The sequence below is a fragment of the Canis lupus genome, chromosome 10 (genome assembly GCF_003254725.2).
Source record: "Canis lupus dingo isolate Sandy chromosome 10, ASM325472v2, whole genome shotgun sequence".
Taxonomy (NCBI): Eukaryota; Metazoa; Chordata; class Mammalia; order Carnivora; family Canidae; genus Canis; species Canis lupus.
Window position 1 is genome coordinate 30,544,924 of NC_064252.1, and position 26,781 is coordinate 30,571,704.

Genomic DNA, 26,781 nt, shown 5'->3' on the forward strand with positions numbered 1-26,781 from the left:
TACCCTCATGACCTCCTCTCCTCCGAATTACCTCCCAAAGGACCCCTCTCCTAATATCTGTCGCACTGGGGGTTAGGGTTTCAACATATGAATTGGGGCAGAGTACAAGCATCCCATTGATGATCATTCCCAACCCAGAAATACCAGTCACAAACCATCTCCTTTTCACTCTCAATAACTGTTGTATTAAAGATTCTGCTTGCTTTCTACAGGAAATGAGAGGGAAAGATAAGATGAAAGGAGGGAGGTGGGTTAGTGAATAATTGACTGAATGAATCACTGAATGGATGATAAGTCAATGAATGAAAAATGGGAACCAGATGTTTGAGGAAACCCTGATTAAAATGGCTCAGGGACACCTGGGTGGCTCAGTAGTTGAGCATCTGTCTTCAGCTCAGGTCATGATCCCAGAGTCCTGGGATTGAATCCCACGTCGGGCTCCCCACAGGGAGCCTGCTTCTCCCCTCTGCCTATATCTCTGCCTCTCTCTGTCTCTCATAAACAAAGTCTTTAAAAGATAAAAAAAATTAAAAAGTAAAATAAAATAAATTGGCTCAGCCAAATTAAGAGGACCAATAAGTGTTTGAGAGCAAGCAAGGGTAAGAGTGGAAATGTGTGCTCCAGAGGAAAAAATAGCTTAGCAAACATCAACAAAGGCAAAGAATTAGACAAGACGTGAGGCAAGACTGACCTGCACAGCTTTGAGGGTCTAGGCAGTGCCCCACAACCGGCTTGCTACAGAGTAGATGCACAGAGTTCTGCCCAAAGTGAGTGAGAAGCCACTAACTGATGATTAAAGAAACAGGGAGAGTTCACCACAAGAGATCAGCAAGGACACTCAGATGCCTGGGTGGTGAAGTGCTGGTGTCATTACATCCTGAGACCTTGTGGATTAATGAGATAGTCGGGGTATCAGCCCATGCCAAGAACCCTTCGTTCTGTACCAAAGGAAGTCAACTCAGATCATTTAATTAACTGTTCTCAAGTTTTCTTACTTTGTTTTGTTTTGTTTTTTTAAGATTTTTATTTCTTTCTTTATGAGAGACAGAGAGACAGAGAGGCAGAGACACAGGCAGAGGAAGAAGCAGGCTCCAAGTAGGGAGCCTGATATGGGACTTGATCCCGGGACTCTGGGATCACACCCTGAGCCAAAGGCAGAGGCTCAACCACTGAGCCACCCAGGTGCCCCCAAGTTTTCTTACTTTGAAGAGAAAAATAAATACTTTCATTTTCTTCTGATTTCTGAGAAAATGAGTCTAGGCTCAGAGACGGCAGTAAGCACTTTGATAATTAAGAACTGTTCTTCAAATGCAGGAGATTTCTCCATGAAGCTAGGAAATCTGTTTAGGAGAGAAAAGGAATCAATGCTTATATGCCAAGTACTGTACCAGGCATTTATAATGGCACAACAGCCCCAAATGATGTCTTGCAGTCTCCAGTTTACAGATAAGGAAACTGAGTCCCACGATATCCAGCCCCCCAGAAACAGAGCCCCAGGTTCAGAATCTGGCTGGGCACTTGCCTCTGGGATTATGATTTGTCATTGTTTAATTTCCTTTTTCAGGGTACAACTCAGTTCATCTCTTTAAATATTTGCCTTACTAAAGTATCTTTTCCATTGCCAAAAACCATCCTATTAATTGAATTTGGGGATCTAGTCTAGGACCTGACTTTTCAATAATATTTAATAACTATTGCTTCCTTCTAGTTAAAAGGGTAAACATCAGAGTTGGAAAGAAGTATTCAATCCAAATAGGCCTCTAATTGAGGCTCTCTTCCAGCAGTAATAGTGATAAATCGTATTTATATAGAATGTTACAAAATTCCAGGCATCTTGCACTTAACATGTGCAAAACTGAAGTCTTGATTTTCCCTGAAGCTCTTCCACCTTTTGCTAATTTTCCACATCTCAGCCAAGAGCACTGGCATCCATCCTACTGCTCAGACCACGTGTTTAGGAGGCATTTTTGCTTTCCTTCTTCACCCCCGACTTGTTCACCATCCAGCCCTGAGTCACAAACCCTTTCCTCTTCTCCATCCTCGCTGCCAGTGTCTCACTGCCCCATCTCTCACTTAGCTCGCTGCCATGGCTTTCTAACTGGCCCTCCATTCTCCATCTTATCCCACTCTGATGCATTCCTCCACATAGCCCATGCCCCCTCCTTAAAATATAAGTAACCTTAAATTCTTAAATTAAGTCATCTTCATACTTAGGATCTTCTAGTGATTTGGAGTTAATAGTAAGGTACCAGTGTTAGTCCTAGGTTCTGATTAATGTAACCATTTGTGGAAGATGGAAGATGTCCACATTAGCAGAGATTGGGTAAATGGTGTAAGGGAACTCTGTGTTTTCCTTGCAACTCTAAATCTAAAATTATTTTTAAATTCAGACAATTTTTTTAACCTTCCAGAGAATTCCATCTGACTTGGACTAAGATTCAATCTCCTTTCCACAGCCTGCCTTCTTCCTCTGCACCAGTTCCTAGTACCCTCTCATGCCCCCTTCTCCCTTCACTGTGGCTTCCTCTTGGTTTCTAGAAAACGCCAAGGATCACAGTCCCTCCTCACCACAGGATTTTTGCACATGCCATCTTTTTCTCTGGTAACATCTTCCTTTGTTCTTCATGTTGCTTCCTTTTGGTCCTCAGGTCTCAGTTTTAAAAGACTCCTGCCCAGGGGGGCTTCCCTGACTCCCGGTGTAAAGTGGTTAGATTCCTCACCATGCCTGCTCGTGTCTGGCTGTAGGCTCCTCTAGTACCTTGCACAGTGTGCGGACCATGCTTGGTGTGAGCTCTCCTCTCCATCGGCTTGCATTTTAATTCCAAGATGGATGTTTGGTGTGTTTAAAGCTCCTTATCTCTGGCAGCAGCATTTACTTCATAGGAGCACAGCCCTTGGGGACCTGGAGAAACTTGTCTTCACCAAGGTATGCTGGAAGTAGATAAACTGTAGAATTTACACCCCCAGCTTACCCTCTAGAGAATGGGCATTTTGAAGAAGATTGATAAAAGGAATGAGAAAAACCCCTTTCTGCACACTGTTTCTGGTCCCATTTCAGCCGTTCCCCCATACACAGGCTATAAAAAGGATATAGAAAACACGATATGAAGAGGTGGAAGAAATAGGCTTGCCATTGAGAACTTCATCCCTAATTTAGATAAGCGTGTCTCAGGAGATATCCTTCTGTCATCCTCTTGAAAGCTTCTGTTATCATGTGACCCTCAGCTCAGCATTTTAGTGCCCGATTCCCCTCCTTCTCCTTCCCTTCATACTAGTTCAATGGATCAAGCAAAGTCAAAGTTACAAAAATGCTACATACCACCCATGGGCAGGGGACAGGCTTCCAAACAAGCAGGGCACCTGGTGGTTCTATTTCATGAATGAGGAAATGTGATACAAACAACTATCACTTGTTGAGAATGTCCCTGGGTGCCAGGCACTGAGTGAAGTGTATGCCTTGTATTATCTCATTTGATTCTTTATATTGTTTCATTCAATGATGTCACCCAAATGCGTAGAATAGGCACATAGTAGGTGCTCAGTAAAGTTTCCTATAAACGAATGATCCTCTGATGTAGGAATTGCTAACATCACCCTTTTCTGGATGAGGATCCTGAGACTAAGACACAGTAGCTTGTTCAACATGACACAAGCAGGAAGTGGGAAATCAGAATTGAACCCATGTCTAGTCTGAGACCACATGTTTACCATTTGTAACAGCTAATCATCACAGCCCCTCACTTCAATCCAAAACTCGGTTTGGATACAGGTCCGTCAGATGCCTCATTCCAAAGCACACGTGCCCAATAACCCTTCCAAATCTAAAGACAGTCACCCTCATACTGAAACACTTCTCTATCGACTTTCTAGATGATTGGATCTGCGTGCTGTTCTGAGTGAAAGAACAACCTTACAAAGAGACCTTTTTCCAAAATGGCATTGCCCTTTACATTCGAAAGTCATCCGGCATTGCATTTCTTCCATTAGTTCAGGGTTGCTGAATTTCCACTTATTTCTCCCGTCAGTAGATATATGGGAATATGCACGGATCAGAAAGTCCAGGTCAGTTTTGTTGAGCAACCTGAGGGTGAGTCTGGCTTGATTGGTGTTCTCACTGGGCTACTGGTCAGAACTCAGGGGTGTAGAGTCTTAAATATCTACCAGCCTGCAAGGCTTCTAATCTTCATGGAGAAAACAAGACCCACAGGGAAATATAGAACAAAAACAAAAAAACAAAAATTAGGCAAGAAGATAAAGTGAGAGTCAGAGCATCCCTCAGAAAACAAAAACAATGATTAAAAAGTAAGTGTATTGAACAGGATAATCTAAAGATACGATGGGAATGGGGCCCTTAGTGTTGTGCAATTAGGCAGACTCATGTATGCACCAACAACTGTACTAAACACTTTACATTAATTTCCTCAATTCTCACAATAAGCCTGAATATAAACCATGTTATTGTATACAATTTCCAATGAGGAAAGTGAGGCTCAGTGAGATTAAGGATCTTTCCCAAAGTCACACAGCTACTACATGACTTCCATGAATTGCTGTGCAAATTAGCAAAAATACGGAGAAGTCCTATGCATCGGTGAGATGTGCTGGCTTTAAGATGCTTGAGTTTTAGTCCTGAGTCTGTTTCTCACCAAACATGTGCTCATGGGCTAATCTCTTCCCCATTTCTAGCCTCAGTTTCCTTAACTGTCAGATGAGAAGACTGAACCATAGCTGCCAATTAAATGGGGGGTTGCTACCTGTAGATAGTTGGTGCTGGAAAAACAGAAGAAGAGGTCTAATTTGCTGTAGACTCAGGCAGAGGGAAGACTAGAGGGGTCACAGGAGGCCATGCTTGACCTGAGATGCAAAAGGTAAGTAGAAGTTTGTGGGGACTAGGACTTGAGGGACTGGGAAGAGCACATGCGAAGGGGCACACTGGTGAGCATCATAAGGAAATCTTGAAAAAATGGTACATTCAGGACTTTGGGAGGTCACTTCTCCTCTCTGCCTCCCACTTCGTTGGTTTTTAATCTGTGAGATGAAATAATTGAGTTGGATGCTCTGGGAGTTCAATTTCTCCATGGTATTATCTAGAACACCAGAAAGTATATTTTATTTGGTATATTTACAGTAATGACAATGTCCACCATTTACCCAGACAACTAGTTATCTAGTTAGGATCCCTTTCCTTCTAATCCCAACATCTCACTCCAGTCACCAGATTGCCTGGACCCAAATCCAGCCCTCCCTGCCAACTGGTAGCCCTGGAACCCCGGGCCAGTGACATCGCCTTGCATGCACCACAAATCTATCATTTTTTAGAAGATATTTGAGATAATACACAAAGTGTCTCTATTAAAGATGATAAAACAGGAAATAGTGACTAGGTTGGACTACAGTTCTTTTCAACTGTCTTCTGCTCCCAGATCTGGAATGAATTTGGTCTTCAGTTACATTATTGGAGCGAGAAAAAAAGAACATCTTCATTTTCCTAACACTAGCCTTCCACCTGGAAACCTGAGGTTGATTTGGTAGACACTTAAGACTCAGCAGGCATTCCCCCTTCCCATTTCATTCTGCTCACAGCTGGACTCCAGAAACCTTGGAACATTAACCTACCATAACCCCAAACCATGATCAATACCAATGTTAACAAACATATTTTCAAGTTTGGTCTGCTAACACAACTTCCAGTCACCATCAATGGCAGAGCCCGATCTTTTTTTCTTCAAGTATAAATCAAGTGATTGCATCCTCTTCCTGACCTGTCATACCACCTGTAAATCCACTACAAACATCATTTTAATCAAGTCCTGCTATAAAAGCTAAAACCTGACGTTTTTACCAGCTAATGCCAGGCCACTTTCCATCCAACAAATGGTAGACAGACAAGAGAATGAATCTGGGTATGAATGGATCAAGTGCAGCAGGGGGAGAGAAGAAAAGATAATCTCGACTATGGCACAACTTTCCCAGAGGCTCAGACCAGGTTAAGAAGTACAGAAAATTAGGGGTTCTGCTCTTCAGAACTTGAATAAATGAAAGAAGACAATCCCAAATGAAATGAACTCAATAATTAATGTATAAAAAGGTCCAAAGAAAAAGAAAGTGGAATTAAGCATGTGAATCAAAGTCCTTTTTTGTTTGTAACCTTACCATTTCCAAACAGTTTTCATGGCAAATGACAGCACAACATAGCATCTGTGGTGTAAGGTGTTGAACACCTCTGCAGGTGTTAAACATATATACTGAATGTGCTAAGACACAGCAGCAAATAGAACCTCTTCTTCATCACCTTCTCCAAACTTAAATTCAACAGATCACAAAAGATTGTTTTCCTATTTAAAAACCCACTTAGACTGTGGCATTCACTCTTTTTGCTGTGGAAGCCAGAGAGGCACATAGTGGTCTTCCAAAGCCCAGGGATGGGTGGGTTGCCTAGGAAAACTAGCTTGGCTGGGGTTAATCCTCCACAGAAGAAATAACATTCATCTCCCACTGTGGGGCAAATCAAATTAGAGATGGCTCTAGAGAGCCTTCTATCTGTAAAAGAGGCATCCCCAGCACATACTTCCTACAAAAAGGGTTGTTCCGACTCATACCGTGAAGGAGACTGAGTTTTATCTGAATGGCATATTACTTTGGAGTTTGGGAATGGGAAAGGTTTGGAAGATGTAGGACACTGATGTATCAAAAATTGATTCTGTTAGTGGGGAATTTTGATTCCATCTCTGTGGTTGCAGCCTGATGAGTCATGTGATGAAGCTTCCTTCTGACTCAGACATTTCCTCAACATTCACACCCCTCTCTCCAAGCCTGATTCCATGTGAAACCCAACAGCAAGTCCATTAGGACCTACGGCTGGAGAGCTTGATGCAAATGCTTGTTCTGATGCACATAAACTGGAACCTAAGAGGAAAAATCATGCAATTATTAAAAGTGCCCACATTAGGATCTTAGTTAATAGCAATAGGACCTTGGCCTAATTACTTGACCCTTCAGAAATGTGTTTTCCTAGCTTATAGACTAGAAATCCAGAATATTAACCCCGAAAGGCAAACCTAAGTCTCAAATGATGTCTGTAAAACCTTCAGCATGGTGCCTGGCGTGTGATAAGGGAGCACTGAGTGGAAGGTCCTATTGTAAGGGAACAATGAGGAACAGAAATAGAAGGAAATGGTCCTCAGGAAATGGGCACAACACCAGCACTCTGGGGCCTCTAGCCCTGTCACAAGCATGGAGCTGTGAGCACCCCTCCCAAAGTGAAGGGGAAAATGAGGGGGTCTTCCACTGGAGCTTCCATGAGCTTAAAAACAGGGACATCTGCCTTCTTAATCTCTGTACTAGAAATGCCTACTACAGGCCTTGGCAAATGGCAAATGTTTGATGAATATTTGAATAAATGAATGAGCCCACCCCAAATCAACAAAGTTAAAACCATAATAATAACAATTTCAAATTTGTATAGTGTGTACTAAATGCGAGGTACACATAGCAAACACTTTCCAAACATGAACTCATTTAATCCTCACATCAACTCTATGAGGGGTGTCCTACTATTATGCTTACCTTGGGCAAGATGAAACTGAGGCGCAAGAGAGGGTAGTAATTTTCCCAATGTCACACAGCTAATAAGTAGCAGAGCTGGAATATATACAGTAGAATATTAGTCATCAAAAAATGAAATCTTTCCATTAGCAATGACGTGGATGGAACTAGAGGGTATTATGCTAAATGAAGTAAGTCAATCAGAGAAAGACAATTATCATATGATTTCACTTAGATGTAGAAGTTAAGAAACAAGACAGAGGATCATAGGGGAAGAGAAGGAAGAATAAAATAAGACAAAAGTCAGAGAGGGAAACAAACCATAAGAGACTCTTAACTCAAGGAAACAAACTGAGGGTTGCTGGAGAGGAGGTAGGTAGGGGAATTGGGTAACTGGGTGATGGGCATTAAGAAGGGTGCATGATGTAATGAGCAAATGGGTGTTATATGTAACTGATGAATCACTGAATGCTAGAGTCCATAATTCATATTAAACTATGAAATAATAATAATTTCATTATTAGTAAAACTAATAATATACTATATGTTAATTAATTGAGTTTGAATTTAAAAATTAAAAAAATAAACACAGGCAGCCTGGGTTTCAATTCTGTGCACTTAAATCTAAATGTATTACGTACCTCAAAAAAAGAAATTTGCTCATTAAAAAAAAACACACTAATTCATGCTTGCTTTAGAAAATTAGAATGTACAGAATATTAATCTTTTGGTTTACTGCCTTCTAGGCTTTTTTTCTATCTATTTGATCAGTTACAACCATAACCTGCATACAAATTTACAACCTTTTAAAGGGACTGGTTGCATAATGAACTCTGCCAAATTTTGTAAAGAATTTTTGCAGATTGAAAACTTTAAAAAAACCTATTTATTACTTGCTTGTAATGATGCCCAGCCCCAAAGTTGGAGTTCTTCCCAGCCCTTTGGTCACAGGGGCTCTGACAGAGCTTTCTTCCCAGAATTTGGGTCTGGAATATGGAAGCTGATAATACTTAAGGTGTCTATAGCCTGATTTTATACTCTCGAGAACATTCAACTGTTCATCATGTTCAGCATTATTGTTCCCTTCACAATCTACTCAAAACTCTACTCCCCCCATCCTCCTCCACATCTCCCAGTTAGGGGTCTATTTGGACAACTGCTATTGAAGGTATCAAGGGACAGTAAGCACTTTTTTCCCTTTGAATTCTTGTTAGTTTATTCCTCTGGGTCCTGTGAGTTACAATCCACAGAAAGTAGAGCTTGTGTTTTTCCAGAGCAGTTAATAAAGTGTTACAGGTGAACTTTGTGCATTCTCTGCCCATCGCTGCTATCCAAACACAACATTTATTGAGCCTTTATACCTGTAGAAAAGATGTGCAGGATGCAAGAATTGGAAGCCTTTATTTTTTTCCTGATATTGACCTAAGTAATTCCCCTTATTTCTCTCTCTCTTTTTTTAATTGGAGTTCAATTTGCCAACATATAGCATATCACCCAGAGTCCCCTTATTTCTCAATGTGACTTTACCTAGAAATAAATGGGCCAAGACAGTGATTCCAACTTTTGGCTGAATGTTGGGCAAAGAATCCGAATAGACATTTGTCTAAAGAAGATACACAAATGTCATCATAAATGCATGAACATATCTCAACATCATTAGTGATCGGGGATATGAAAATGAAAATCACAATAAGGTACCACTTTATGCCATTAGGATGGCTATAAGCAATAAAATATATAATAACAAATGTTGGTGAAGATATGGGGAAATTAAGACCCTCATACTCTGCTGATGGGAGTGAAAAATAGGCAGCCACTGTGGAAAATAGTCTGGCAGTTCTTCAAAAAATTCAACAGAGAGTTAGAAGATGACCAAACAGTTCCGCTACTAGGTACATACATAGGACAAATGAAAGTACATGTCCATACAAAACTGTGCACACAATTGGTCACTGTGGCATTAGTCATAATAGCCAAAAAGTGGAGAAAATCCAAATATCCATCAATTGACAAATAGGTAAATAAAATGTGGTATATCCATATAATGAAATATTATGCAGCAACAAAAATGAAATGAAGTCCTGACAGATGCTAAGACATGGATGAACTTTGAAAGCATTATGCTAAGTGAAAGAAGCAAGTCACAAAATACCAGATACTGTATCATTCCATTTATATGCCATTTCCATAAGAGGCAAATCTCTACAGATAGAAAGTAGATCAGCAGTTGCATTGGGCTGGGGGATGGAGTGATGGGAAATTGAGTATGCTGTTAATGGGTACCGGGTTTCTTTGAGGAGCTATAAAAATCCTAAAAGTTGACTAAATCCTAAAAGTCCTAAAGTTGACTGTGGTTATGGTCATATGACTATGAACACACTAAAAATTTTTGTATTATACAGTAGTCCCCCCTTATCCAACAGTGTTGCTTTCTTTTTTTTTAAAGACTTTATTTATTTATTCATGAGAGACACACAGAGAGAGGCAGAGACAGGCAGCAGGAGAAGCAGGCTCCCTGTGGGGAGCCCAAGGCAGGACTCGAGCCCAGGACCCTGGGATCACAACCTGAGCCAAAGGCAGACACTCAACCACTGAGCCACCCAGATGTCCCCAACAGTGTTGCTTTCTGTGGTTTCAATTGCGTGAGGCTGACTGTGGTCTTAAGCAAATGATCCTCCTTCTGACATAGCATCAGGTCAATAGTAGCCTAACACTATGTCACAGTGTTCACAGCATTCACCTCACATCATCTCACCACATTCCAAAGGGAGAAGGGTAAGTACAGCACGATAAGATATCTTGAGAGAGAGAGTGCATGTGCACCAAAGGGTATATTCACATAACTTATTACATTATATTGTTATAATTATTATATTATTATTTTTTATATTTTATTATTTAGAGACAGCGGGAGAGAGAGAGAGCATGAGTGGGAGGGGAGGAAGAGAGGGAGAGGGAGAAGCAGACTCCCTGCTGAGCAGGGAGCCCAATGAGGGATATGATCCTAGGAATCCAAAATCATGATGTATGTGAGCCAGAAGCAGATGCTTAACCAACCAGGCCACCCAGGCACCCCTATTCAATTTCATTAGTAGTATTATCATTTATCTCTTACTGTGCCTAATTTATAAATTAAATTTTATCATAGGTATGTAGGTATAGGATAAAACATAGTATACAAGGGATTCAGTACTCTCCAGTTTCAGGTATCACTGGGAGTCTTAGAACAGGGACCACTGTACAGTTTAAGTGGATGAATTGTATGTGTGTGAATTATAGCTCAATAAAGCTATTTTTTTATCCATCAAGATACGTAACTAATTCAGTCAGACAATTGCCATTTTATCATTAAGAGGCTCAGACACACCAGACATTTTGACTCAGTTTTTCTTTTGTCTGGGTATGCTAACCATCCAAAAACTCAGTGTCTCACAATGGTGAGCATTTGTTTAGCTCATAAATCTGTGGGTCTACTGGGCTAGGCTGGGCTGAGCTGGCTGATCTTGACCTGATTCACTCACATGTTGGTCAGCTGGTCATTTGGCTAAGATTTGGCCAGTCTAAGATGGTTTTGGCTAGAGTGATTCATCTCTACCTCACATGATCTCTCCTCCAGAGGGCCAGCCCAGCTTTGCTCACATGGAGATAGTAGGGTTCTAAGAATAAATGGAAGCCTGTCAGACCGCTTGAGCCTTAGGCTGAAACTGGAAATTGACACAAAGTCACTTGACCGCATTTAATTGGCCAAAGCAAGTCATCAAACCAACCAAAATTAAGGTTTGTGGGAGAGGTCTGAAAATCACATTACAAAAGAGAAGGGTACAGAAAGCAGTAAAGAATTAAGGCAATTGTCATAATCAATCTATCCCATAGTCTTTGGGGCAATGTCTAGCTTTTAATTTCACTCATCTTTGTGGGTAGCTTTGGGCACATTTATTGCTTCTTCTTATAAAAGAGATAAGGCCTACTTGACCTTCAATCAGATTTCTGGGTTGAAATTAGATTAAAAACTCCTTTAGACTACTTATTTCAAAAAAATTAAAGTTAAATGCAAAAAGTATTCCATACTTATTAGCAGCAAGTGTCTTATGATCTATGGATTTAAATAAGGCAGAGTTCAAGTTCTCACATACAGGAGAGACCCGAGATTTCTGAGAATTAGAAACCTATTTAGGTAATATCTTCCTTGGAATGAAAGCAGAGTAGAGAAAATTCTTACATAGCCAATGTAATTCATCCATTCTAATCCATTCACTTTATCATGACCCAGTAGAAGACAATAGGGACAAATTAGAAGAATGAATGAGACCTTATCCATTTTTTTCTTGGAGCAAGTAGAAGTGAAAATAGGAAAAGAGAAGCTACATTCTAGAATCCAGAGCGTGAGAGAGTTTCAAGGAGGATGGGGAGTCGGCAGCAGCAAATGCATCTGTGAAAACCAGTAGAGTGACAGGGAAAAGGATCCATTGGATTTGGCAGAGCACATTCATTCTATAAATGTTAGTTGAGAAGATACAATATGCTAGGCCCTCTGTCAAATGCTAGAACACAGAATGGCTGTCTTCTCAATCTCAAAGAACAAACCAGTGGGAGAAAATAGACATAAAAAAAAAAGCCAGCAATTCAATGTGAAAAAAAATGTTTTGATGGAAGTTATTGGTCTCCTTACAAAGTATGCTTTTGGTGGAAAGAGAAAGCCTGAAGCAAGCCTACTGCATGTTGGATAAGAAGAAAAGATAAAGACTAATAATAGTTATTGAAGAGAAGAAGAAATCGGGAGCAGCTTGAGGGAAAGATTGAGCCCTGAAAATTTTTGCTTTGTTTTGTCTTTGTTTTTATTCTTGTGTGGAGACCACCAAAGCATGTTTGATGGCTACCGAAAGAAGCCAAAAGAGAAGAAGAGCTTGTAACGAGAGAGAGGCATTAGCGTCACCTCCTAAACAGAAGCTAGATCCGTGCAATAGGAAGATTTATTTGGGAAAGGAGTGGGAACCACTTCATCCTCTGAGCAGGAAAGGAAACAGGAAACTTGGACATTGAATATCTAAACCCAGAGCGGTTTGTGTCCATTGGGGTCCACAAGAGGCGATCTAGGGAGACTTATTTTGGATCAAAAATATTGGCATTCTTCGGGTATTTCTAAGGTTTACCAGGAACACACGACAGGATAAGTGAAACTGGGAGTTTCCAGGAGAGCGTGGACATGTGTTTGCTTCCATACCCCTTTTTGGAGACAGATGTGCAGCAAGTTGAGAGAAACCACAGGAGCAGGTCTCCGTTTTCCTGCTGGGGTGGCACAGGTCATCTGTGGACAGGAGCAGGTGAAGGGAAGGATGGGACTTGGCAGAGAAAGGCAGTGTCCCTGAGCAACTGACACGGGATGGGAAAGGGTGCCAACCAGGAGTCATCTCCTACATCAACAACTGCCGAGGGATTCATATATTCCGGGAGGAATGCTGAAGAGGTCATGCTGGTTTATGGGAAGCCTAATTAGAAAAGTTAATCAGATGCAAAATTCTCCCAATGAAGTCCACGCATTCCCAAGCTGGAGAGCTATGATTTGAGGATTGCCTGCTGTTCTGGATCGTGTGTGCTGCCAACTCTCCTCTATTACTGCAGATAATTGTGTCAGCTCCGTGGAGTGTCTCTATATATAAATGTGCAGGGCGTGTCACACTTTTCCTGGGTGCCACTTGTCTCTTGGCCAGCTTGTTGCCTTTCAAACAGTAGTCCCTGTGCTTCTGCCTGGAAGAAGGACAGTGCAGCCAGACAGGAAGGCCACGAAGCCTTCAGCGGTGTGTGAGTGCTACGTGTACCATCCTGCTTCCTGAAAACATGTCATCTCCATCCCTAAAACATTAGCTCTGATGCCTCTTATTAAAATATACTTTCTCATTTTCTAGCAGTGCAAATGTTGAGGAAGATAGCTGACACTTTTATATTTTCCTTTCTTGACAGTAAAATTTAAAATAACTGTTCTGAAGATGAATTGCTGACTACTTCTAATCATAATCTGGATGTATTTTTTTTTTAAATCCCGACACAGGTTTTGAAGTCGACAATTCTAGACTAGAAAATCAACTCTGTAATCTGGGATCTGCTAAGCTCTCTGAGCCTCTGTTTTATTCTCTCTATTTTGGGCCAACTAATGTATGCAAGTAGGTGTATAAAGTAGGTACACAGAGAATAGAAAGATAGTTGATAGATAGAGGAAGGCAGACAGGCAGAAAGATAAATAATAGTGATGAAATGATGAAAATGATGGATGGATGGATGGATGGATGGATGGATGGATATCGTTGGATGGATAGATGGATGGATGGACGGATGGACAGATATGCTAGTAAAGGAGAAAGGAACGAAGAGAGAAGAAAGATGCACATGTTATTCAGGGTGTACTAGTTAAGAGCACAGGCTCAGAAGTTAGACTGATGTTTCAGTAACTAGCTATGAGAAGTTGGGCAAGGTATGCCTTATTGGATGGTTGTAGGGATTAGACACAAAAATCCTATAAAATCCCTGGCACGTAGCCACCTTGGAAACTGATAGTGACTCATGCCAATTCCGTGTCAGCTACCAAGCTAAGCAATGTATGCACGTTAACTTACTTAATTCTTCTACCATTGCTCCCAAGGAAGATATTGTCCCCTTTTCCAGATGAAAGGCTGAAAGTCCAGGCCACCATGAATAGCCAGGAGGTCTATGCTTTGCCCATCCTTGGGGCTGCCAACCACAAGGACTAGATGGGACTGGGCTTTAGGGAAATGAAGTAACTTATCCAAAGTTATATAGAAAGCAAAGACTAAATTGGTGATTTAAATCCAGGTACGCCTGACATCTGAATGTGTGCTTTGAAACCCTAAATACATTCCATCATAAGCACTTATGATTATGTTACTCTAATGAGACTGTTTGATAAATCAGTTTAGTGTTCAGATGAATAGAGAAGAAACAAAGAAAACTGTTGAAAATACTGTCTTTACACATCTCCATTCCTCCTTGGACCTTCCATCTCAGTTACTGAACAAATTCCATTAACAAGTACAACTCTGGCTCTTCTCTACTCCTGATTAACTGGGTGTAGCTTGTCCTTTGCTAAATCATCTGCAAATGTCTCTTATTTCCCAACCAATAGCTATTGGCCACTGTTGCCTCTCTGTCCTACTGTCCCCTGAAAGAACAAAAGCCAATTTAAATCCTAGCCCTAGGAAATCATAATTAGGAAGCTAGGGCTCTGTTCTCTTCTTCCCTGCTCTGACAGATTCCACAACTGAAGGCCCAGCCTCAGCACAGAGTCAGGAAGGTGGAGACACTAACCAGCTTTTAGATATTTCAGCCTGGAATAGACACTGAAGGTGGCAGGATGCAGCTTCCGGCTCGTCTGAGAGTTGTCAGCACCTCAACCTAGCTTATCATCCCCACGTTGGGCTCAACTCCAGAGTTTAAGAGCAGCGTGACTAAAACATTTGAGGAACCCCTCTGTCCACGGTTCTAAAAATTAACACCTTGGAAGCATCCTTCTTGCTTTCTTTAAATACCATTGACTTCTGTCCAATCTCTGTGAAGAACGCAGAATCCAGTGCCTTGCCTTGCCCGTCTTATAAACATTTCTGATAAAGGGGAAGCTTAGTGTAGAAATGCAATAATTTGACCCATGCTGAACAAAATTTACATCAGAATGCAAAATATCCAGTTATTTTAAAGTAAATTATTCTTTTATATTTTTTTATATTTGATGATAAGTTTCTAATTGCTAGCCCTTAGGAGATACATATAAATCACAATGTGGCATTTTATTTTTAAATGTCAATATTTATAATTTGCTGAAAATAACATCCCTGGCAATTGTTTAAAATTCAGATGAGAATTTCAGATGTCAATTCAAAAACTTCTGATCACATTATTTTCCAAAATTATTTTCAGAGATACTAAGCAAACACATTTGGAGACTGCTGTTAAGCCAAAAAAGAGATATGATAGAGAAAAAACATGGAGGTGCAAAAATTCAAATAATTTTTTTAGGTCTATGCTAACTTTTAAGTACCTGTCTCTCCCCAACTACTGTGCAAGTTTGTTCATGGCTGAAACTAATCTGCAGTAGGTATGGATGGTACCCGCCATGTAAGCAGGTGCACAAACATGGAGTCTTCATGTAGACATGACAACTTCTCAAAGCTCAGGGACTACCCATCACCTTCATCTCTTTCCTCTGGCTCCCTCCTCCAGGTCTGTAGACTGCTAGATGCTATTCCATGAGCAGGAAAGTTTCAGCAGGAAGGCAGTGGTTAACAGAGATTCCTTTGTTCATACCCTAATTAAAACATATTTATTGATAACCTCGATCTAAATATGTTCTAAGAGGTGAGGAAGGCTTTGCTGTGGAAGAGTCATTTCAGCCCTGACCTAAATGATTCCGAGGAGCTACTGGTGGGGAAAGTCCAGGAAAAAGCATCCCGGGGAGGGGGGGGTGGGGGGTGGAGTGCAGGAACACATTCCTAACACCTGAACATCTTTGAAAAAGAAAAGGAAGACCAACATGGCCAAAGCACAGTAACTGAAAGGAAGAGAGGTATGGAAATAGATGAGAAATGTACTAGGTGGTATAATGCCATGATAAGGAATTGTAATTAATCCTAAATATTAAAAGAAGCCATTTGAAGGGACGCCTGGGTGGCTTAGCAGTTGAGCATCTGCCTTTGGTTCAGGGTGTGATCCTGGAGTCCCAGGATCAAATCCCACACCGTGCTTGCTGCAGGGAGCCTGCTTCTCCCTCTGCCTATGTCTCTGCCTCTGTGTGTGTGTGTGTGTGTGTCATGAATAAACAAAGTAAATAAAGTAAATAAATAAATAAATAAATAAATAAATAAATAAATAAAAGAAACCATTTGATTTATATTTTTGGAAGCTCATCCTGATTTCCATGTGAAAATATGTAGACTTAATATAGTATAAGGGCTTTGGGTAAGGTCAATAGGTTACACACACACACACGTGCATGTTTTCTTTCCCATTGACACTCTGCTACACTTACAGTGAAGATATTTTGTTTTAAGGCATACACTCAAAATATTGGGGAGAACAAGGGAATAAAAACTTTGAAAGTTGGGGGACACATAAATAACTGACAAATGACTTACAAGATCTAAGATATCAACTCATCTTCTAGAGTAAGGAAATCTGAGGACCAACTTAACTTGAGTAATAGAATCCTCAGAAGGCTTTAGAAACTTTACAAGTAGGAGACAAGGAGATCAAAGGAAGAAAGACTAAAAAAATCTGCTTCAGTTTTTGGATATCCAGATCCCCTTCCCCACTCCACAGGTAAGTGATTGCCACCACCTTGAAAAAGACAAGAAGTTTCATTCTCTACAGAGAGTAGAATAGTGGATCTGCAGTCTTGGAGACATCAGATCCATCTGAGGGCAAGATTGTCAAATGAGAAGATTAAGTGAACTTATGTATTTTAGATGCTGAAAACCCCAAGCATGTTTTCTTCTTTTAATTCCAGAATACTGGCATTCATATCTTCTAGAAGATTCTTTTAAGAGGAAAATGGGAAAGAAAAGGTTAAAAATGTTTAAGTATCAGTCCTGAATATTCCACAGTGAGATAATACATGTTGTGAAAAAAAATGAGAGAGAACAAAGACAATTAAAGAAGGGGAAATATAAAAAAAATAGTTTAAGAATATATAAACATAGGGCAGCCCTGGTGGCACAGCAGTTTACTGCTGCCTGCAGCCTGGGGCGTGATCCTGGAGACCCAGAATCAAGTCCCACATCAGGCTCCCTGCATGGAGCCTGATTCTCCCTCTGCCTGTGTCTCTGCTTCTCTCTCTCTCTCTCTCTCTCTCTCTGTGTGTGTGTGTGTATGTGTGTCTCTATGAATACATAAATAAAGCCTTAAAAAAAGGAATTGACAAAGATTGATTAACATTTAAAAAAAGAATATATAAACATAATATTATTTTCCACATTTAAAAATTTACTGAATGCTCAGCATAATGAAAAAAAATAAACCCAAATCCAATGGCATTATTATGAATGTTCAGAACACCAGGGATAAAAAGATTCTTAAAGATCTAACAACAACAAAAACAACAACCAAGAAAATTCACATACAAAGGCTAAGCAATCAAAAAGTCTTCATACTTTTTAATAGCAATACTGGATACTAGAAGGCAGGGAGTAGGGGGAAGAGACACCCTTAAAATTCATAAGGAAGTTTATTTCCAAGCTAGATTTTTATACCTAGCTAAACTCTCAATCAACAGCCAGCATGGAATTAACCATTTTTTTCAGACATGCAAAGAATTTTTTTATCCCCTTCTATGGCTTCTTTTTAGAGAAACTACTGAAGAGTAGGAATCACAAAATAGATGGAGAAAATCAACAAAGTAGTTGTGGGATATTAGAAATAGGAGACATGGCTTGAGAGAGAGATGCAAAGAATCCCCAGAATGAATGATAAGGAGGATTCCTGGATGAAAGCTGTGCCCTGGGCATCAAAAAGGCTAGTGGTCCAGGGTGATCAGAGCTAAAGACTAAGAGTATTATTAACAAAGACTAAATAGATTGGAAATACCTAGAATGTCTGTATATCTTGAGAAAAAGGAGATTTGGACAAATGGAAAAGACGCAGGATTGAATTACAGATTAGAACATAGAAGGCTATGGAAACAAGTTCAGTAGTAGCTCTGGGGGAAAATGTTGTACAGAGAAGGAAAAGTAATCCTAACTTAGTACATGGGGGGGACAGGAAGATGGCAGGAATACGCATGTATGGTGGGACCAATGGGAATTCTTAAACAATGTCTAAAAAAAGAAAGAAATCAACAGTTAGTATCCAGCTGGTTATTTAGAAGCAGAAATAAAAATAAGCATCAAAATTATCTAAAATTTTAATTATTGCTTGTGGGGAAAGGAAAGTTGAACAAGAGAGACAGAGAATTGATTTTTTTTTAAGATTTTGTTTATTTTTTTTTTGAGAGAGAGAGAGTGAGTGAGAGAGAGAAGGAGCAGGGAGAGGGACAGAAGATGGAGGGAGAAGCAGACTCCCCACTGAGCAGAGTTCCCAATCCAGGGCTTGATCCTGGGACTCCAGGATCATGACCTGAGCCAAAGGCAGATATTTGACTAACTGAGCCACCCAGGCTCCTTGAGAACTGATGTCTTATGTAAAAACTTGGTACAACTATTTTACCCTTCAAATAATATACATGAATAATAATGTTTAATGACAGCCAGATGTAAGGTGTACTTAGGTCGAGCTGTATACACATGCTATATACTCATTTAATTTTCACAGCAAGTCTAGAAGTTTGAGCTTATTTTTACTTCCATTTTCAGATGAGAACACTAAGACTCAGGGGAGTTAAATAATTACTGTATGAATACAGGGCTCGTAAGCTGCAGAGTTGGGATATAATTCAAGCAAACTGGTTCAAGAGTGACCATTCTTGAATGCTCTACCAAGGGTTCTTAAACTTGTGTAAGCCAGTGACCTCTTTGGCATTCTGGTGAAGCCCAGGGACACCTTAAATGTTCCAGCCAGAAGCAGCAGCATGCGCAAAGGTGCACAGATGTGAGCTGCAGCAGTGTATCCATAGGACCACAATTGTTCAATATTGTTAGAGAGATGCATTTTCCCTTCTCCTAATGTCTTCCCCATGGCCTCTTTCCACCCTTTTACTCACTCTATCCTGGGGGAAGTGAAGTGATCTATCTGATTGGTAAGTTTGGAAAGAATAAACTAGACCTCCCTATAGATCCTTGCAGGCAAATTATATGCAAAGAGCAGGAGTTCTGTATCTCTCCATATCATGCATTTTACACTTGCTGGTTTAAGACTCCCTGAGCCAGGATTGTCTGTGGCTGGATGGGTAACTTGCCTGGTTCAAGGCAATCAGTTAGTAGGCCCATCCCACACACACAAGCTGTGTCATCTAACTTAGTTCTGATCAGAATGAGAGGTGATATTTTGGTATTCTGGGTTCTTTGAGTTATTTTTCTTGACTTAATTCAAAACCCAGATGAATAAGAATAATACTATGCCCCTCAGAAACTCCAAAAACCATAGCTCAATTAAAAAATATTTTATTTATCTGTTTATTTGAGAGAGAGAGAGTGAGCATGGGCATATAGGAAGGTGAGGAGCAGAGGGAGAGGGACAAGCAGGCTCCTGCTGAGCACAGAGCCTGACTTGGGGCTCAATTTCACGACCCTGAGATCATGACCTAAGCTAAATGAGGAGTTGGATGCTTAACCAACTGAGCCACTCAGCCACTCACACACAACCCCCTCCCCCCAGCTCAATCTTAAGTAATGATGGGAGATGCAGGCACATGTAAAACTAGGGTGGGAAACAGGAAAGATACTGAACAGGGATCTTGTGGTGATTCATGCTTTGGAATTCTGATTTTAACTTGAGGGCAGTGGGAAGCCACCAAAGGATTTAAAGTAAGGGAGTAACATGGCCAGATCAGCATGTCGTAAAAAATCATTTGATAGAAGAATGGATTGGAGCCAAGGCAAGACTGGTAAAAGGAAAAGAATTTGAAATCTATAACAATCTGTCCAGAAGTCAGGCTGAGGAAGTAGACACGGAGGGGTAGTTATGGATTCTAGAGATACCGAAGGAATTTCTTTATGAGACTTCCTCATAAAGAGGAATTCCCCCACTCTGCTACACCTGCAGATGAAAAATAAGCTCTCTTCTCTGAATTCCATTTTCTTTGGTTCCTAACTCCCTTATGGTCTTTGTATTTTCACTCTTCGTCATAGTTATCTACCTGTGTTTTACTTAACCAACAAGATTGTCACTTCATGACAATGGAGAGTTTTATGATTCATCTTTATTACCCTCACTGACCCTGGTCAGAGTTAGCCACAAACAAATTCATGGAATGGATTCGCCTTTATAATTAGGAAAGAAAGATTCTGGCAAAATCAGTGAAAGGTGAGACTGAAAAAAAGCAGCAATTAGTTATTGCAGCATAAAAAAACATTCCCAAAACATAGGAACTCAAAACAGCAACCATATTTTTAGTGCCCACTAATTCGCAGGTCTGATGTGTGGTTCTGCTGACCAGCACCAGGGAGAGACTTACTGGCTGGCCTCAGTCATGTGTCTGTGGTCATCTGATGGGTGGCCAAAAACCAGCCAAGCAAGGATGGCTGTCAGCTGGTGGGATGAGGACTCCTGGACCACACACTTCTCATTATCCAGTGCACTAGTCTGGCCTTGTCATGGTGGCAAGCCAAATTTCCAAGAGAGCAAACAGAAGGATTCAAGGCCACTTGAAGTGGAACGATAGTACTTCCGCTGCATTCTCTTGGTCAAACACCAAGTCACAACACCAGCCGGAATTTGAGAGATAGGCAAGTAGAGATGGGAAGAACTCCAAAACCACACGGTCAAGGGCAAAGATCAAGGAGGGATGGAGAACAGGGAACATTTCTGCAAACATTATACTAGAGGGAATTTTGAGGTACAGCTCTGGCTGCAGTGAAATAATCCCCTTACCAGCAGCAACCATGAGAAAGATTTGCTTGAAGATCATGGATGATGATGATGAGGAGGAGGAGGAGAAAGAACACTGCAAGTCTTGTTAACAATGAATCCAGCTATTGTAATCCCCATTTTACAGGTATGAAAATTTCATCTTCATGCAGGGAGGTACTTTACTCCAGGTTAACTATAAGGTGATAAGTAGCAAGCCTAGAAACATATGAAGTCACCATATGGAATGGGGGACAGCCAGCTGGGGCCCAACTGCATGGAAAATTTGCCAGAAGTTTCCCTCCTTGTTTGAGAGCTGCAGGAGACTTTTCATATAGGCTCATTTTCCCTGTTGCATCTTTCTCTGTTCATCTCTCTTGATTATCCCTATCCTGGTTAAGTCTATTTCTCAGATTTAGTTTATAATGTTTTATCATAAAGGATCTTTTTTTCACTGCTTTATAGAGACATGGAGAGGATTAACAATTAATTTAGTGTTCGCAAAATGCCTCGAGCACCTTGGAATTAAACATGTCATGTGCAAATAAATAAATAAAGGCTTTTGAGTATAGAGACATTGGTCTTCTCTGAGATACATACTCAGAGTATCTACATGCATGCATGCACACTGAAAATCGGCTGATTCCACTAGACAAGGACCAGATGATCCCAGAATTTGCTCTTCCATGGGTGTGGTATTAGAAGGGAGAGATGAAAGCCAAGATTCCACCATCCACCACATTTTCTATCTGTATGTGAGGGATATGAAAATCAATAGAAATGTTCAATGTTTGATAACCCAAGTACCCCCCACCACACACACGTGCACACACACACACACACACACACACACACACACACACACACATACATGCTGCTTTCCAGGATCCAATGAAGCTGACAGGTGGCTGAGCAATGAGGAGGAAGAGAAAGATATGCTTCAAAGTAGAGACAGCAAGAAGTTTGAAGCTTACATAGTGACAATGAACAGTTCATGAACATATTTTGTTTTTGTCTTTTATTTTATTTATTTTTTAGTAGGCTCCATGCCCAACGTGAGGCTCAAACTCACGACTCTGAGATCAAGAGCCAGCCAGGCACCCTTATGAACATTGTTTGTTTGTTTGTTTGTTTGTTTGTTTAGAGATTTTATTTCTTTTTTTTTTTTTTTAGAGATTTTATTTCTTTATTCATGAGAGACACAAAGAGAGGCAGAGACACAGGCAGAGGGAGAAGCAGGCTCCCTGCTGAGCAGAGAGCCTGATGCACAGGACTTAATGCCAGGACCCAGGATCACAACCTGAGTCAAAGGCAGACGCTCAACCACTGAACCACCCAGGTGCCCCTATGAACATATATTTATGTTGATAGGTAGTTTCTTGGCACTTCCCTCTCCAGCTACTGTGGATAGGACCTCCACCCTGCTACCAGTCCTAGCTTCTTGAATTTCAGCTAAGTGTAGGATCTCCTGAGAACACAGCGTTCATAGTAGCCTGAGGTTCAGGGAACCCCTGGAACTCATAATTTACCTGAAATAGGTACACGTTTATATTCTCTATGAGCTGCCCTGAAACTATTTAAAATGTATTCTCTTTGTAAAACCCCTTTCAAGTCCTAAACAACTATTGTATGAATTAATTCTTAGAGTAAAACTTATGATTGCCAGGTTTGTGGATTTATAATCAGATAAAGCAGACCAGATGAGAAAAGTCTTTAATTTTTCAACCCACCCCTTCAACCACAGTGCAGTTTTAAAATTTTTCTTTTAGAGAGAGAGTGAGAGTGGGAGAGAGCACAAGCAGGGAGGGGCAGAGGGAGAGAGAAAATCCCAAGCAGGCTCCACACCCAGTGGAGAACCCAATGTGGGACTTGATCCCATGACCCTGAGATCACAACCTAAGCCAAAGTCAAAAGTCAGATGCTTAACTGACTGTGCCACGCAGGCACCCTAGTACATTTTTTAATAGACTTCCTATTTATTAGAGCAGTTGTAGGTTCACAGCAAAATTAAGAGGAAGATACAGAGATTTCCTATATACTCTCTACTCCCACACGTGGGTACCTACCCATTATCAACACCACTCAGGATACATTTGTCACAATCACTGAACCTACATGGGTAAGTTTTACCCAAAGCCCATAGTTTACATTGGGGTTCACTCTTAGCGCTGTATATTCTATGGGTTTGGAAAATTTATGACGTATATCCATCAGTGTAGTATCACTCATGGTAGTTTTGCTGCCCCAAATCATGGCACATTTTTGGTGAATGATTTTCCCTTCAAGGCTGCTCTTGATTTCACTTTGACCAGATTAGAGGAACAGGAAGATAACACAGCCTATGAGTAGCCCTAACTTCTAAACATTAGAAGAAACAAGGGATGGAAGGTGGACAAAGAAACCAACATATGCTGGGCATCTCTAGACACTGGTTAAGTTCTGTTTTCCTGCATTATCTCACTTTAGTCCCCCAGACCCTTTGGGGTAGATGTCTTCACCTACATTTTCTTTATGAAGTCGATGAGGCTAAGTATCTCATATAGCTCTTAAATGGACTATAAACTCCTTGAGGAGAGGACAGTATCTTACTCATCTTCATACCTCCCCATACTTATCACAGGAACTGGAAGAAAGTAGGCACTTGGTACATATGTGCTAAAGGAAAATTAAGGAAAAGGCAGAGGTGGAATTCAAATCCATCCCTATAGGTCTCCAAAATCTGTGCAAGTTTCTAAGAACCAATTTCATGTGTGTGTGTGTGCATGTGTATGTGCACGTGCATGTGTGTGTGTAAGACCATAGAATTTTCATTCTGGCACAGGAAATGCCCAAATATGAAAATCTGCTCAGCTATTTGCCTGTTCCTCCCCTCCTTCCTGAAAATTAAGTATCAAGTGAGATGCATCTTCTTTGACTGTATTAGGATTTTTTTTATTCCTCTTACACACTTATATTTTCCTTGCCTTTTCCTACTTTCAGAAATCAGCCCTCATCTACAGAAACTGCCAAGAGATCCATTCATGCTTTTTATGGAACGGCATTTGAGTAAGACCCTTGAATTCTTGGCAAACTACCTGTTTAGATTTGAGAACTATATACAGGTAGGAAATTCTCATTTTATGACTAATTAGGACTTTGAACCCAATCCTACAACTCCAACATGACCTTGCCCCATGGCAGCACCTAGCGCTACCTTTCTATCCTCTCTTCCTTACTCACTGGGTTCCTTTTTTTTTTTTTTTTTCTCACTGGGTTCCTGATACAATGGCCTCCTTGGTGTTCAACAACTGCACACAACTCTCACCACAGGACTTTTGCACTTGCTATGCCCTCTGCCTGGATCTCTCTACTGTAAAAACCTTCCTTCATGTCACTGCATAAATGTCACTGCATCAAGATCCCATTTCTAACCACGTTATCACAAATCCTTGCCTCTACCCCATCATTCTCTATGCCTGTTTATTTTCTTCACTGTCTTAGGACTCCCTGACATATGGCAGGTGGATTTGTTCATTGTCTCTCTTTCTCCCACTAGGATGCAAGAGCTTGATTTGCTCACACTTCTACCTTCAGTGCCTAGAACAAAGCCTGGAAATATGGGAACTCAATATCTTCTGAATAAATGAATGGAATGCCCATGATGGATGGCAAACATGTGTGCCTTCACTCCCCTCTTCTGTGTCCATTTCAGACCTCGCTAACTACTGTAGTGACCATTCCTACTAAATCAGAATAGAGCCTCAGAATCCTCTCTAGGCAACAGCTACCAACCTACTGAAGTGGGCACTTGCAAAGAAAATGATGTGCCTTTCTGAGGCCAGTGTGATCTTCTGCCCTGGTGACATGAGCTGGGCCACAGACCAAGCAGGAGACCTTCATCTGTCCCTCTAGCTTCAGACCAAGGCCAGATCTAGCCAAGTGGCTCATTCCTCTGTCCTTTTTTCCACTAAGTCCATAACCTAGTCCTCTGACTTGGCCCAGGTGTGTACTGGAGCTGGCTTAGATAGCTCATGAGTGCAAATTACTCCCATCTTCTCCCAGTCTGTGTTCCATGACTTCATTGGTAGCTTAAAATCAGCCATAGTGTCAATCAGCAAGTAGTACAAATAGGGCTTTTTCTTTTCTTTTTGAGAGGGAGCTGTGAAACCAGCACACCACTTCCTAGACCCTGTGAGGTCCAGTAACCAGGGGAGCAAGTGCTGTGTTTCTTTCCTTGCCTAGAGCGGGAATGTCCCAAGTCACTTCTGTCCCAGGGCCCTAGTCTCCTTTCTGTTTGGCCTTATGAGGAATCTGGAGGTGAGAGAAGATACGGCTTCCAGCAGGAAGCAGACTGGGTCACTGGAGGGCAGAAAGGACAGCAGCTTGCCCCCTGAAAGAAAGCGCTTTTGCCTCTTTGTTCCTTCCATGGAAACCCCTAAGTGGCTGGGACATTCTTTTTTCTTGTTAAGATATATCTGTTTTAGAGAGAGTGAGGGACCATGAAGGGTAGGAGCAGAGGGAGAAAGAAAGAGAGAGAGAAACTCAAGCAGACTCCTTGCTGAGTACAGAGCCAAACATGGAGCTCAATCCCATGACCCTGAGATCACAACTCCAGTGGAAACCAAGAGTTGGATGCTCAACCACCTGCACCACCCAAGCATCCCTTGGCTGGGGACACAGATCCCTCCTTCCAAGTAGGGAAGTGAGGTCTGAGGGAGGAAGGGACTTAGAGAGACTCTGAAGAGCAGCATCTGAGTCTGGTTTTTATATGGCCTGCCTCAGAATCCCAAAATTTTCACTACTATAGCAACACCCCTCATGTGCTGATCAAACTCAGAAAATGAGATTTAGAAAAATGCATTTCCATGAGCACAACAAAATGATTCATGAGCACAACAAGTGATTATTAAACTTGCTAACATAAATCAGACTTTCTTAGAGAGAGCATTTAAAATGCACACTCCTGAGTCTCATGTTGGAAGATTCTGATTCGGTAAGTCTAGGGTAGGGCCCTATGTTTTGTGGCTGGATAAAGCTTCCTAGGTGATTTCGATGATATTCCAAGTTAGACTTGGCAGTAAACACGGATTTGTCTTTCCTTTTTGTTTTTACTTCGCAAAATGAGCTTTTTAAAAAAATTCCTTACTTTTTGCAAGAGAACACAAGTACTTTTATCAGATAAACACATATTGAACATATAACATGAGCAAACATGATGCTGTGCTCATGAAATGGATACTTTTATTGCAGAGGTAGATGCTACTATCGTTCCCATCTTAGAGATCAGGAAACTGAGGCATGGAAGAATAAAGTCATCTGTGCAAGGCCACAGAGCTAATGAGGCAAAGCTGGAATTTACACCCAAGGTTATTTGATACTAGAACCTACACCCTTAATCACCAAGCTTACGGACTCCCGAAGACTTCCAGAAATAAAAAGACAAAAAATTTAATTTGAAAATCTCATTGAGCAAAAGGATTTTAAAAAAATAATAACGAATCTTAAACATTTCACTAAAATGTCAAATTCCATTTTTCTGGATTTTTCTCATAAAGAACTCTGGATGGTTGAAATAGATTTCTATGGGTGGAAAGCAATCAGAATAATTGGTTTGAGTAGAGCAAAGTAACCAATAAATTAGCTTGAACATGACCTTTCAGAGGCGGCTTCTATTTTGTTTCTATTCTCTGGCCCTGAATTGTCGCTTGTTAATTGGTGGTTTGTTCTGCAGTCAGGCTGCCTGTTTCTGACACTGGG

The 26,781-nt window shown here is 40.9% G+C and overlaps 1 long non-coding RNA gene across 1 annotated transcript; it reads right to left on the minus strand.

Annotated features, from left to right (window-relative positions):
- Positions 1 to 4,595: 4,595 nt before the first annotated feature.
- Positions 4,596 to 26,781, minus strand: LOC112668814 (uncharacterized). Its single transcript, XR_003141893.2, has 3 exons — positions 26,678 to 26,781; positions 7,567 to 7,641; positions 4,596 to 6,906 (listed from the first exon to the last, which is right to left on the minus strand). It is a non-coding gene; the product is annotated as an uncharacterized LOC112668814 (long non-coding RNA).